Here is a 12464-nt window from a genome sequence, read left to right on the forward strand (position 1 = left end):
TACACACTATACACTTGATTGTTCCTTGTATATGTGTTAAGCAATTATGTCAGTGGTCCCCAACCTTTTTATCACTGGGAACCACTCAACGCCAGGGACCACTCACCGGGGACCACTCAACGCCTTTTACTGAGGCCCAGTGGGGGGGGGGATAGTTTACTCCTCTACTGTCAACCACTGCCCTAATGCTCTCTGATTGCTATGGTAATGTTTAGACATCCTTTCAAAATAAGATACAGACACGCCACAACAATGAAGTGTGTTGTAAAGGGCTGGGGGGGATGAAGTAAAGGGCCGGGGGGAGGGGGGGAGAAGGCGTCCTTCAGGGCCCACCTCCAATTAGTCGAAGGACCACATGTGGTCCGCGGCCCACAGGTTGGGGATCGCTAAATTATGTTACAGGTAATGTATGCATAGCAGAAGGTGTGATGCAAATCCCATGTTCATTTAGGTTGTCCCATTCCACGCATGTTGGATAATGCACTCTCATTGCAGCCGGATTTCCTTGTGCAGAACAGGATAATCGACTTCTCAAGTGCATCGAAAGCACATTATCCAATGTGTGCATAATGGGCAGGCTCCCCAGTTTCCCTCCTAAAGGGAACCTGCATAGCTTCTTTCTTATCAACAGCCCCATTGTTCTCAATTAGGCTTCCTTCCTGGGGAAACATCTGCAATACGAGGGAAGAGCCATCCACTGAAAGAACAAACCCCACTCAGGGATTGAAATCTAAAGAGGCAGATGTATGGTAAAAAGGGTAGAATTGTTTTTTTTTAAATTAAATTAATATGAGCTTTTAATCTTATTTATTTATGCCTGGTGTTACCTGTGCTGAGGCACACAGGAAGGGTGGGTTAGAAAAATAAAGATGAGTAGTAGTATTATTGTTATTTCTATTGAAGTTGTTACTGTTGTTGTTGTTGTTATTGTTTTTGTCAAGGGTTGTCACCCAAGTTGGCTTTCCTTATAAAAAAGGGTGAAGTACCACATTCCCTTCCCTTCCCTTCCCTCAAAATGACCACTCCCCAATGCTTCTCTCCATTTGAATACAGAAGACACTTCATCCATCTGCATGCATTGTGTGTCTGGCCCTAAAAAAACCACCTTGATAGAGTTTGTCCCCATGTAGAATTGGAGTCAGGTGAAAACTGGTTTAAAAAAAGAGAGTTATCGTGTTGCCTTTCTGTAAACTTAAGACAATGCAGGTGAAGAGGGGGGGGGGTAAAGCAGGGGAGAGGTATCTGAGGGGCTGTCCCTTGCATACATTACGTTTGGATGATGAATGGGCAGGCTGTTCTGTGCTTCAGGATGTCTGGAAAATTCATCTTCAGGTGTTGTTATTTGTTCGATGGCACCTGGAGAAGAGGTCAGCACAAAGTCATTCTCTTTGAGCGAGTGCAATATGCACTCTGTGATTTAGGCTCACCTCAATGTGGCATGGCTCTATGTAGCAAATCCAGAAAGCACTTTTTAAAATCTATTTTGAGATGTGTAGCGCAGCATACGTGGCACTAAAATTAGTAACTTGATGATCTTTAGAGAACCGCTGATGTAAGGGTTCGCAGCAGCAGCCTCTAATCTAGAGAACCGGGTTTAATTCCCCCTCTGCATCTCTTTATGCAGCCATCTGGGTGAACTTGGGCCAGTCACAGTTCTCTGTGGCTGCTTTGAGAGGAGGAAGGGAAGGGGATTATAAGCCACTTTAAGACTCCTGAGGCCTGCTTGGTGAACTTGGACCAGTCACAGTTCTCTCACCGCTCATTTGGTCCCACCTCCTCACACAGTGTATGTTATAGGAAGGCAATCATAAACCATTGTAAGGCTCCTTTGGGTAGTAAAAATGCAGGGTACAAAAACAGCTCTTTTCTTCTTTATCAGGATAATAGATGAGGAAATTTCACTTTGCCTGGAAAGCTTATTCCTTTTCAGGGATTCCTTGTCATGACTTATTCCTTGTCAGATGCATCTTATTATACATCCTGGTCCGGTTTCATGGCATATAATTATTTTTCAACCATATTTTACATATTTATGCTTCAATATTATTTTCACCTTGCTTCCTCCCAAAACAAACGCACATCTTTCAAAAATAATTAAAACCAATGAAATTAAACAAAAAAGCACATTAAGAGGAACAATAGACACACCCCTTTGAATCCTTTGCAATTTGTAGGGGCTCTAATTCTTTAGAGGGGAAGGGAGATACAGGGAAACACAGGCATTAAGTACTGATAGCTTCTGGAGGACTCTACTTCCATAAGCAAGGTTCTTTGTCTCGGAGATTCAAAATGATGCTTCAAAAATATTTGGGGTTTCCTGTGCCTGTTGGAACCCCAGAGGGCAGGATTTCAGATGTTGAGGGTGAAGGTTTTTTTTTGGGGGGGGGGGGTAATTTTATTTTTAAAATTGTAAAACGGCGCAGGACAATTAGAAAATGCTGCGGGACGCAGGGCAAATGCCCCAGATGCGGGACTGTCCCGCCAAAGGCGGGATGTCTGTCCACCTTACTTTAAGGCCATCTGCGGCCTGGGTCCCACTTATCGTAGGGACCGCTTCTCTCCTTACGCTCCCCACAGGACTCTTCACTCTGCGGGTATGAATTTGCTGATTGTCCACAGCCCCCAGGAGGCACGCCTGGCCTTGACCAGAAAAGCTAAGGGTCCTGATGAAGCTGTCAGCATTCTGCAGGGCCTGCAAAACAGAGCTCTTCCACCCGGCTTTTGGTTGAGGCCCGTAGGCCAGTAAATACCCTGATGGTGGCTTCTGCTGTAGGGTATGAGGAGACAGGATGGGGAGTTTTTTGTAAATTGTTTTTCGCCGCCAATATTGTTTACATGTTTTTTTCTTCCTGTGGATTTTAATGTTTTTTTTGTAAACCACCATGAGCTCACCGAGCCGGGAGTGGTGGTCAACAAACACAATAATCAACATATAAATAAATAAATACACAAACAAATAATTAAATAAATAATGAGTGCCAGTACTGTATGAAACTGAATAGTGGTAGACTCTAATCTGGAGAACCAAGTTTGATTCTCCACTCTTCCTCCACATGTAGCCAGTTGGTTGACCTTGAGCCAGTCACAGTCCCCTCAGAGCTCCCTCGCCCCCACCTGCCTCACAAGGTGCCTGTTGCGGGGAGGGGAAGGAAAAGGTAATTATAACCCTTTATGATATTCCTTAAGAGAGAACATTAGGGTATAAAAACTTCAACAACAACAACTACTACTACTACTACTGCTACTGCTACTTCTTCTTCTTCTTCTTCTTCTCATAGAGTATACCCTTCAAAGCAGCTGTTTTCTCCACAGAGATCATTTCCTGTAGATACTCTCTGTAGTCTGGAGGTCTGTTGTTATTATCTCCAGAACCCACCAGGAATTGGCAACTCTAAGTCTATCCCACAGTTAAATAAAACAAGGATATGTTGTGCAAAGTAGGAGAAAAACATGGGGGGGGGGAATGCTGTTTTTCTTAGCATAAAATCTTAATTGCTTGTCTTCAAATGCTCCATCATTTAGAAAAAGCCCAAATTATACACACTATATTGCTATCAAATACAGTATTACATGGTAATTCAAATGATGGAGGATTGACCAGAACGTTTATCTCTTCTTAGGGTTGTCAACTTCTCAGATTACAACTGACCTCCAAGAAACAGAAATCAATTCTCCCTGAGAAAATGGCTGCTTTGGAAGGTGGACTCTAGGGCATTATACCCCATTGAAGTCCCTCCCTTCCCCAAATCCCACCTTCTGAAGGCTCCACTCCGCAAAATCTCCAGGTATTTCCCAACCCAGATTAGACAACATTATTTCTGCCAGCAATACATAAACACAGAACTCAATAGTCACATGACCCTCCTCACCCATTTTACAATATCAGGAGGTGATCCATATACACCTTCTGATTCTTGCTGTTGGTCCAGCACCTGTTACTAAAGCCAAAACTAAGGAGGGAAAGAAAACAGATAGCATAAGCACAGATCTGTTTTTAAAAAGTTGATCAGGTGATGCCCAGTTTTAATAAAATCTCATCAAGATGACAGATATCTGGGTTATAAATCTCCCTGACAAGAAAAAAGTTGAAGCCGTAAATTGACCAAACATATTTCAGGAGACAAACCTACATCCTGGTCAATACACCCGTCAATCAAGTTTCCATGCATGGAAGGCATCTTCCATTTCCTCTTGAATAACCTACTATAATGATCAGGTAAAATTCTCAGTGAACAACACTGTTTGTTAAAATGACAACTTTTCTCAATTCAAAAATGCGTAGTTGATGATGCATCCCAGCGTACTGACACACGGGGCCATTCCGCATCGGGATCCATGTAGCAAATTGTTTGCTGAAGGAAAAATCGCCATTTTAAATAGTGGAATTCGTCGTTATGCATACCTGCCTTTGTAGTGGAATCCAGTTGCGTTTCTATCGTTTCCCACAGGGTTCCGGTCTCGGCAAAAATCGCTAGAAAGGAAGCGATATTGCCGAGCTTTGTCCCGCCCCTGGCCGTCAAGCAGCCAATGGGCGGCCGTTATCATGCTCCCAAACAGCCCCTTTTCCTTTAAGGAAGGTTTAAAAAAAAACACACACACACAAACGTTGCAACGAGTATTCGTTGATTCGTTGCAACGGAGAGACCCATCCAGCTAGCAGGTGATGTTTGAGCTGCCGTTTCATCGTTGCCACACTCCCCCCCCCGAGTGAAAAAAAATTCCCCCCCCCTCACGGGCGCGATTTTCGGCCGAAAACAGTGTGAAAAATAAAGTGAAAATAAACCAGCAAATGGGCCTCTGCGATGCTTGTGCTTGGTGACTTTAAACAGAGGGACTGCAGCCGGGGAAGCCTCACTGGGTAAACGAAGGCTTGCTGGTGCGTTGATCTCCGCTCGCTCGGAGAAAAAAAAATGGCGATCGCTTCGCCGGAAGATCAGAGGAGAGAGCCAGGGGGAGGGACTTTGCAGAAACCGCAACAATGGTAACGCACAGAACTTTCCCGCTAGTGTTGCAGATTGGTTGCAGGTGTGTAGCGCTTTCCGGAGGGTGAATCCACTTTTTGGGATTTCCCTGAAAGCACTACAACAAAGCGCTTTTTGCGGATCGGTTTCAGGAGTGTTGCAGATTGTCAACGACGTTGTGCATAACGGCAAAACTGTAGTGATTTCAATTAGTAACCATTGTGCTATTTTGGACGAATGTGAAACGGCCCACAGAATTCAGGACTTTTAGTGTTGTCACCTTGTACTAAGAACTGGTACCTTCTTCAGCATCAACAAATCAACAGTAGATGAGTTTAGTGCACATGTGGAAAGGCAAGTAGAAATAAATCCAGAAGGTCCCCAGATCCACTGTCTCATCCCTTCTTCAACCTTAGAGGTAGCCTGAGACAAGCCAAACCAAGTCATAGCTTCTCGGTCTCAGATTACTGTGTACACCCATGCACACACACACACGCACAATCAGAACTGAAAATATCAATATAAACATTACTATCACGTTGCAACTCCATTGAATACAACACGTTAAATCCATGGGTTTGGGGAACATGTACACTGGGCGTGCTTTAAGCTCTTTATTAGGACCCCAGCATGGGACATCAAGAGAGCAGAACTGAACCAAACCTCCCAGTTTATATACATGCACGGACAAGGAGATCTTTCCGCCAGTGCACATTATCTAGCCACACACTGGATGACATCATTGCAGAGTTCTGATCCTGCCTCAGTTGGTAGACCTCGGCAGGTCTATAAATACAACATAACTAAAAAAACCACAGGAAAAACAACAAAAGATCACTCATAACAGATGATAATAATAACAGTGGTGGTAGTAAATGCAAACTGAATCACCTGAAGCATAACACCCCTGATATCACAATTGGAGAAGGGAGGGGAATGAGAAACGTGATTTGGAACATTGACATTGCAATCTCCGGATACAACAGAATAGAAAAGAAAGGACAAGAGATGAAGTACCCAGACTGAGACAATTTGTAATGCAATTCTTCTGGAAGAAGGTGACTATCATCCAGATGGAGCAGTCCGTATAAGTCTCAAGAGACTTCTGGCCATTCTAGGCATTGAGAAAACAATACCAGCTCTGCTCCAGGAGACTATGTTGCTAGGGGCAGAAAGAATCCTGTGAAAATATCTCTGCAATTCCTCCCCCCCCCAAAAAAAAACCTTGGCTTGATCTTGGATTGCAAAACACCACCTACAAGTCAAATAACTGTGACAATTCCTCCTCCTCCTCCACATCATCATCATTCTTACCTACACTGCAGGATTGTTTTAACAGGATGGCCTGTACCCAATCACACCATTAACAATAATTGTGTACTCTTTTCTTGAAAGGGGGTAGCAACAGACTCCTTCTTCTGCTACAACCTACTGAGCTCATGGGTTAGTGCAGGAGTAGTCAACCTGTGGTCCTCCAGATGTTCATGGACTACAATTCCCATGAGCCCCTGCCAACATTTGTTGGCAGGGGCTCATGGGAATTGTAGTCCATGAACATCTGGAGGACCACAGGTTGACTACCCCTGGGTTAGTGGACACGCAGGAACAGCCTCATGGGGAGCAGCAGACGGAGGAGCAACTGATCAAAATCTATGCCACCTTATATATGAGTACTGGTCTTGGACCATATAATAAATGACTTGACTTGAATACTGGCATCTTTTTAAACAGCAAAAACCACTGGCAAGCCCTCTTTCTTAACTTTTACTATAACTTCTGTCCTAGAGTCCCCACACACCATATGTTTGTGTCACTCACCTGGGCCCATTCTGCACACATAGGATAATGCACTTATATGCTTTGCCAGCTGGATTTTCATGTGCAGAACAGGAAAATCTACTTCTAAAGTGGATTTAAAGTGCATTATCTATTGTGTGCAGAATAGGCCTTGGAAAAGGAAATATGCCGTCCCCATGAAATGAGCATGTGATACACGTGCATTATCTGGAAACATGCATCTGGCCCTCCATTCAAAAGCACAGGCAGCATCAACAGACTATTGTGACTCGTCAAGTATACGAGAGTACAGGCACCCATACGAATCAATGCAGATTTGAAAGACCTTTCGTATTGCAACTTTGAAAGACCTTTCGTATTGGCTTACTTGCTGAACATTTTGGGCCACTAAGCCAGTATGCTTTCCTCCTGTAACTTTGATAATAATATCAGCAAACCTGCATTGTTCCCAAAGCAAGAAAACACAATTATTGGCAGCATCCCTATAGTGAAGTGAGAGTTCCTAGCAAATGAATACAGGTGTTACGATCCAACTGTTCATTCAGTGGGGTATCTAAAAGGTTAGGAGGCTGCAGACGGGCCCAAAGCCAAACAATGTTTTTAAAATGAAGGCTTCTTGTAATAGGCTGTATTTAGACCAGCCAAAGTCATCATGGAAGCTTTCAAGTTGCCCACAGCTCTGCATCCTCCAATCTTTTTTTTAAATGAAAAGAAAAGGTGGTGAGAAAAAAGAGGATTGTTTGCTGTTCATCAAATAATTAATCACTGTGCCCTTAGTCACTAGCAGAATATGTTTCATGACCATGTCCATATAAAAGCAAGCTTCCATGTCATTTCTTTCCTTCGCAAAAAACTAGAACGGAACAAAAATCCAACCTGAAAGATCAATGGAGGGACACAAAGACTGAGCAAAAAAGAGATTAAAATAAACAGAATTATTTATTACCTAGGGCACACAAATCAGAGTTAAAACACCATTAAAATATAAATTTGCATTTATGGCAGCCTATAAAATGTTGCATGCGCAGTTCCTCCTATTAACCTCAGTGGTTGCACATGGTATGGATCACCAATGGCTGGATGAGTTTCGACCTGTAGGGTTTTCTTCAGTGGTTAAATGAATGATGTACATACATATATTCATCCATTATATAATTAACGCTCTGTAGATAGTATAAGGGTCTTGAAACAGATATTCCCAGGACATTTTGATATACAAAAACTAGTCCCTGGGCCAAGCCGCTTTCCTGCCCTCCCCCTACACTACACAACTTGCGTTGTTAAGAACTGCTGATTTGTTGCGTAACTGGATTTAAGGCCCACTGTAGGCCCAATGCAGCAGGCACTAGCTTTGTCCTGGGGAAAGGAGGAGGCCCGGCACGTCTCCGACACGGTGGGCCTGCTGCTTTCCCCGGAACAAAGCCTTCCCCGCCCCGCCCCCCCCCAGCCGAGGCCGTGGCAGCGTCCCGGGCCCATGGGTGGTGGTTCGGTTGCTGCGTGGCCAGCGGGAAAGGAGCTACTTTCCCGCGGTCTCCATTGGGCAATTCACCTGCTGAGAAGGGTCTTCTTCCCGCAGCGATTGTTCCAGCAATTCTCCGATCTGAGGACGGGCCAAGTAGGCAATGGGGAGCTGTGCTATGCATGGCTCCCAATTGCCCACTTGGCCCCTCCGAGTTTTTATCCTGGACAGAGCCCGCCCATTTCTCCTCCCCTTTAGGCCTTAGCATTTTATTTAGACCGCTCCAAAGGAGTGGTTTAAAGATGGGATTGCACCATCTCTCTGTGCCTATAATACACTCCATCAAACCCCTGGAAACTCTTTCTTTTCAGCGAACACATGAGAAGGCACACTCAACATTGAATCTTGGCCCGGGGAGACAGTAGTATATAGTGATTAAGAGTGGCAACCTCTAATCTGGAAAGCCGGGTTTGATTCCCCTCTCTTTCACATGCAGCCAGCTGGGTGACCTTGGACCAGTCACAGTCCTGTTAGAGCTGTTTGCACAGAGCAGTTTCTCTCTGAGCTCACTCAGCCCTACAAACCTCACAGGATGCCTGTGAGGAGAGGAAGGGAAGGTGATTGTAAGCCACTTTGAGATTCCTTCGGGTAGTGAAAAGTAAGATATAACATCCTTGAATTCTTTCAACCTTTTTTATTGGGGGAGGCACATTAACTAAATTATTTAATGAATGCCATATCATTGATTTCTCTTACAGAATGGTGGTTCTTGGATTCTATAATATCTGACTGAGAGCTCCATATAAGAGAATAGGACTATATACAGAGCTCAGAACATCACTTTTTATATAAGTAACCACCATTCTTTATTTTTAATTTTAATTTTTTTAAAAATTACTAATATTCTTGATAATTCTTACAAAAATATTTTCTGTCTCTTTCAGGACCCTTATACCAGGCCTTAATTACATGATATATGGATGTCTGTGTATGTTTATTTGACCACTGAAGAAGACCTAAGGGTTAAAATATATCTGGTCACTCATTATATCATGTGTAACTGCTGATGCTGATTAACTGTATGCACAACATTTTATAGGTTGCTGTAAATGAGAACTTGTTTTTAATCGTGTTTTAATCTGATTTATGTGCACTAGAAAATAAATAATTTTGTTTTTTTAATTTTTAATCTCTTTCCTTAGGCAAGCTGTCCCAATAATCCAGTTTTTAGAAGCTTCATAACCTGTCAAAGTCTCAGTCTGATAAGCAGCCTGATGCTATCCCAAACATCCTTGTCTTGCAAGCTGCTTAGGCCCTTGACTACCACAATAACATACAGATCTGCTTCTTCCCCTACATGATGCCTAGGTGTTTAGCTCCTTTCCTTGGTGCTTTGACCCCCCAACTTGGATCTTCAAAGATTGGTACTGCCTCCTTCTCCCTCTCTTTGGCCTCCAGTAACTGGCTTATTTGAGAGTCTAGTGTAAGTCTGACAAATAGTGTTCTACATTATTGTGCCTGCTTAAGACCTACTTGCAAGAACATCTTGCAACTACCTTGCCTATAACTCAATAGGCCTCTAATTAAGGAAATAGGACATGTTTTCCCTCTAGATCTCTTGGTAACACTAGTTATTTTATTATTTTATTGAGTATTTGAATTTCTAGCTTGCCCCTCATGAGCCTGTCATCCTGGGGTGGCGTACAACATTGTGAAAAAACTTCATATTAAAACCAATAAAACATAGACATAATTTCAAATTACTAAAAGTGAACATTAAATGCCTACAGAGTTTTTGCCATAATGGAGAGATGTAGGAGGAGATCTCACCCTACATATTCACGTAGGCTTATACGCAAATATATAGGGTATTTGGCCTGGGACCAACAGGCCTTAGGGACTACTTTCTCCCCTAGGAACCTTCCCATTCACTCCAGTGGTGCTTGGTTGGCCTTGACCCTGGTATTTGAAGCTATAAGGGGCTGATGCTAGAAATTACTTCCTCAGATAAGGCATCCAAACTTTGGAACTCTCTCCTCAGGAAGAATAATTCGTTACTAAACAAAGACCATTTGACATATACCCCAAAGCAGTTATTGGCCCTGTTTCCTGGTTCTAGAATTTTGACATGTTTTTATTGGACTGTTTTATAATTGTAATGCTGTTTTTACTTGTTCTATAATTTTAGGTACACCACCTTGGGGCCTGAGCAGGTGGAAAGGCTTTTAAATAATGTTTTAAATAAACAAATATCAATACCTGCATTGTTATCCTTAATAAAGTCCATTTCTGGCTTCTCTTGATACTTATCTATGAGTTCTTTCCAAGCTTGTAATGGAAATTCAGCATTAGGGTCACAGATTCCTTTTTACCAGGGTATGAGTCACAGTTTTGGTTGGGGACCATCCTTTAAAAAGGGAGCAGGTCCTAATCCATCTGCTCCTTAGGCTTGGAGTGATTACTGGCAGAAGAAAGGAATCTTCCTTGACATTTTGGACTATTTTACTATGCATTTGGCCTTGAATTGGAAAGTGGACCATATCTACAATTCCCTGTATCTAGGGTCTGTCTTCTGACCACGAGCAAAGCACATGAATTTTAGAACACGGAGAGTTCTCGATACCCTGAGTATTACAAAAGACTTTTACTACAAAGGGCTTTAAAAATATCTATATGCAGAGTGAAGGCTGAGGACCCACATAGATTATTTCAGATTTACCTCCAACTTGGATTATATTCCATAAACGTGGAAGAGCAAAATTTCCAGGACCAGATAAGGACCTTTATCTATGCTTATAAAATGCAGGTTTCCTAACACAAAGGCAATTTGGTCACTTTTACCACACTGATAAGATACAGGGATTTAAAAAAATTAATCTGGTACATCTTTCTGTTGAAGTAAAAGTGGCATGGTTCTTCCTTTTTCTTTCTTTTCTGCATTATACCCCCCCCTCCTTTCCTTGAATTTTGTATCTGTTGCAGTTTTCCTGGTCATAAATCCCTGTACGTCACTCAACCTCTCTTACTTTACAGTGAGGTTGATAAGTCCTTTATCTGCTTTTTCAGACAGCCATTTTTCTACATCAACTCCTGATATGAATTATAATCTCATCACCTACTGAGATAGATAGCCTCAGATAACGGTAGAGCTATCCATTTCTGCAAATGGGTGGGGATTCATCGTATTTATGCTTTCAGTAATACAGGGGTACCTGGACATAAACCAACGTATCTGACAGAGGAGGTAGAAGACCTTGTCTTCTTCAAAAGAACAAACAGCAAGTTTCTTGATGACCCTGAAAGGTATCTGTCTTGTCTAAAATATTGTCTGAAGAATGGGTAACCCATCAAAGATATTACCTTTCTGACCTAGCTTTTTAAGCTGGAACACAAGTAATCATTTAAATCAATAATGATAAATCTGAATCTCCTTTCCTTATTGGAGATATATGTTAGCTCACACATTAATGAGCTGATTTTTTTTACCCAGTCCAGCACAAGAGAAATTAGTTCACCAATGTCACCATATGCACAATTACTTTTACCATAAAAAATGAATTATTTTTATAATAACACTATGCACACAATATAAAAGCATATGAAGATTCAGAGTGATTTAATTGATAGAATGTCATGCTAGGTCTAGAGGGCGTCACCCCAAGGGTCAGACATGACCCAGTGCTTGCACAGGGAATACTTTTACCTTTACCATGCTAGGTCTAGGAGATCCTGGTTTTAATCCCAGGGACGAGACTACTGTGCTTGACCTGATATCCCTGTATGCCATTCAGATACCGAATGCCAGCCTTTCTTGACATTTTACCTTTGAGAAACCCCTGAAACATTCTTCAGGCTTCAAGAGACCCCAGAAGTGCTGCAATCAGGCAGAATATGGTTGGGGAACATAGCTGTGAACACTCCCAACGGGGCCTCCCCTTCTCACCCCCTCCATGACTATCATTGGTCATTTTGTGGGCGAGGGGAAACATATCTACATATCAACATGACCATATATGGTCATAGCACTGACAAATGCTTAGCAATTTTTTAAAATATATATATTAAAAATTAATTAAATCCCACCCATTTGGAAAACTATTCCAGGGCTGTGAAGAAACCCCAGGATTTCACAAAACTCTATTTGAAAAAGTCTGCTGTATGCTTTCTATGGCCTAGATCAGGGGTAGTCAACCTGTGGTCCTCCAGATGTTCATTGACTACAATTCCCATGAGCCCCCTGCCAGTAA

The sequence above is a fragment of the Paroedura picta genome, chromosome 6 (assembly GCF_049243985.1).
Source record: "Paroedura picta isolate Pp20150507F chromosome 6, Ppicta_v3.0, whole genome shotgun sequence".
Taxonomy (NCBI): domain Eukaryota; kingdom Metazoa; phylum Chordata; class Lepidosauria; order Squamata; family Gekkonidae; genus Paroedura; species Paroedura picta.